General features: G+C 44.1%; 1 non-coding gene across 1 annotated transcript; it reads right to left on the reverse strand.

Moving 5' to 3' along the window:
- Positions 1-363: 363 nt before the first annotated feature.
- trnaa-cgc (transfer RNA alanine (anticodon CGC)) lies at positions 364-438 on the reverse strand. The gene has a single exon. It is a non-coding gene; the product is annotated as a tRNA-Ala (tRNA).
- Between the last annotated feature and the right edge of the window lie 2,922 nt (positions 439-3,360).

Below are 3,360 nucleotides of genomic sequence, written 5' to 3' on the forward strand. Positions count from 1 at the left end.
TTTATATTTTATTTTTAATCTCAGCCCCCGTCCCCGCAGGAGGCCTTTTGGTAGGCCGTCATTGTAAATAAGAATGTGCTCTTAACTGACTTGCCTAGTTAAATAAAGGTTAAATAAAAAAATATATATATACACACACTGTGGCCTACAGTACGTGTTAAACTCATTCCACAGAGGGCTGAGTGTCTGTGTTTTTTTGCTCCGTCCTTGTCCTTGATTGATGAATGAAGGTCACTAATTAGTAAGGAACTCCCATTTTTTACATTTTTTTTTTTTACATTTTAGTCATTTAGCAGACGCTCTTATCCAGAGCGACTTACAGTAGTGAATGCATACATTTCATTACATGCATTTTTTTTAGTACTGGTCCCCCGTGGGAATCGAACCCACAACCCTGGCGTTGCGAACACCATGCTCTACCAACTGAGCCACAGGGAAGGCCTCACCTGGTTGTCTAGGGCTTCATTGAAAAAGAAAAACCAGCACTTGCACCTCCATGGAATAAATTTGACACCCCAGGTCTACTATATAGCAGCAGGAGAGAATCCAGTGAGATTGTATAGTGACAGTCAGTTATATTCCTATTGTCTGCTGTAGCTGACAGATGAGTTGCAGAAAAAAAAGAGACAGAGAGGGAAAGAGTGAGAGAGCAGAGTAGTGAGGAAGGGTTTAAATCATTTAGCTGATTTCATTAGTGTCTTTATGCCGTTATGGAAGAAGAGAATTTTACCACCAGGTCAGTGAAGCGTGGCTGGCTACTGGGTTCTGTTCTCTCACTGCTCAGCGCCAACGTGTGACGTTATAACAGAGGCAGTGCATTCTGGTCCTGGTTCTAATCCTGGTCCTGGGCACCCAAAGGGCTGGACTAATACACATGATTCAAATCAAATGCTTGATGATAAGTTTATTATTTTAATCAAGTGTTAGTTCTAGGGCAAAAAAAAAAGTAGTGAAGCGCATAACATAGCTGGTAGAAAGCTCAGCAGATGTACTAAGTCCTTATACAGTTAAACCAACATGGAGACTTCAGCACCTCTGCTAGAGTTACTGCTCTTCTGGAAGGACTATTGGACCTCTGCTAGAGTTACTGCTCTTCTGGAAAGACTATTGGACCTCTGCTAGAGTTACTGCTCTTCTGGAAGGACTATTGGACCTCTGCTAGAGTTACTGCTCTTCTGGAAGGACTATTAGACCTCTGCTAGAGTTACTGCTCTTCTGGAAGGACTATTGGACCTCTGCTAAAGTTACTCCTCTTCTGGAAAGACTATTGGACCTCTGCTAGAGTTACTGCTCTTCTGGAAGGACTATTAGACCTCTGCTAGAGTTACTGCTCTTCTGGAAGGACTATTGGACCTCTGCTAGAGTTACTGCTCTTCTGGAAGGACTATTGGACCTCTGCTAGAGTTACTGCTCTTCTGGAAGGACTATTAGACCTCTGCTAGAGTTACTGCTCTTCTGGAAGGACTATTGGACCTCTGCTAGAGTTACTGCTCTTCTGGAAAGACTATTGGACCTCTGCTAGAGTTACTGCTCTTCTGGAAGTTCTATTGGACCTCTGCTAGAGTTACTGCTCTTCTGGAAGGACTATTGGACCTCTGCTAGAGTTACTGCTCTTCTGGAAATACTATTGGACCTCTGCTAGAGTTACTGCTCTTCTGGAAAGACTATTGGACCTCTGCTAGAGTTACTGCTCTTCTGGAAAGACTATTGGACCTCTGCTAGAGTTACTGCTCTTCTGGAAGTTCTATTGGACCTCTGCTAGAGTTACTTCTCTTCTGGAAGTTCTATTGGACCTCTGCTAGAGTTACTGCTCTTCTGGAAGGACTATTAGACCTCTGCTAGAATTACTGCTCTTCTGGAAAGACTATTGGACCTCTGCTAGAGTTACTGCTCTTCTGGAAGGACTATTAGACCTCTGCTAGAATTACTGCTCTTCTGGAAAGACTATTGGACCTCTGCTAGAGTTACTGCTCTTCTGGAAGTTCTATTGGACCTCTGCTAGAGTTACTGCTCTTCTGGAAGGACTATTAGACCTCTGCTAGAGTTACTGCTCTTCTGGAAGGACTATTGGACCTCTGCTAGAGTTACTGCTCTTCTGGAAAGACTATTGGACCTCTGCTAGAGTTACTGCTCTTCTGGAAGGACTATTGGACCTCTGCTAGAGTTACTGCTCTTCTGGAAGGACTATTGGACCTCTGCTAGAGTTACTGCTCTTCTGGAAGGACTATTGGACCTCTGCTAGAGTTACTGCTCTTCTGGAAGGACTATTGGACCTCTGCTAGAGTTACTGCTCTTCTGGAAGGACTATTGGACCTCTGCTAGAGTTACTGCTCTTCTGGAAGGACTATTGGACCTCTGCTAGAGTTACTGCTCTTCTGGAAAGACTATTGGACCTCTGCTAGAGTTACTGCTCTTCTGGAAGTTCTATTGGACCTCTGCTAGAGTTACTGCTCTTCTGGAAGTTCTATTGGACCTCTGCTAGAGTTACTGCTCTTCTGGAAGGACTATTGGACCTCTGCTAGAGTTACTGCTCTTCTGGAAAGACTATTGGACCTCTGCTAGAGTTACTGCTCTTCTGGAAAGACTATTGGACCTCTGCTAGAGTTACTGCTCTTCTGGAAGTTCTATTGGACCTCTGCTAGAGTTACTGCTCTTCTGGAAGTTCTATTGGACCTCTGCTAGAGTTACTGCTCTTCTGGAAGTTCTATTGGACCTCTGCTAGAGTTACTGCTCTTCTGGAAGGACTATTGGACCTCTGCTAGAGTTACTGCTCTTCTGGAAAGACTATTGGACCTCTGCTAGAGTTACTGCTCTTCTGGAAAGACTATTAGACCTCTGCTAGAGTTACTGCTCTTCTGGAAAGACTATTAGACCTCTGCTAGAATTACTGCTCTTCTGGAAGTTCTATTGGACCTCTGCTAGAGTTACTGCTCTTCTGGAAGGACTATTGGACCTCTGCTAGAATTACTGCTCTTCTGGAAGGACTATTGGACCTCTGCTAGAGTTACTGCTCTTCTGGAAAGACTATTGGACCTCTGCTAGAGTTACTGCTCTTCTGGAAAGACTATTGGACCTCTGCTAGAGTTACTGCTCTTCTGGAAAGACTATTGGACCTCTGCTAGAGTTACTGCTCTTCTGGAAGGACTATTAGACCTCTGCTAGAGTTACTGCTCTTCTGGAAGGACTATTGGACCTCTGCTAGAGTTAGTGCTCTTCTGGAAAGACTATTGGACCTCTGCTAGAGTTACTGCTCTTCTGGAAGGACTATTGGACCTCTGCTAGAGTTACTGCTCTTCTGGAAGTTCTATTGGACCTCTGCTAGAGTTACTGCTCTTCTGGAAAGAAGTTGTATAATAATCC

Source organism: Salmo salar, chromosome 01 (assembly GCF_965601325.2).
Source record: "Salmo salar chromosome 01, fSalSal1, whole genome shotgun sequence".
NCBI lineage: Eukaryota > Metazoa > Chordata > Actinopteri > Salmoniformes > Salmonidae > Salmo > Salmo salar.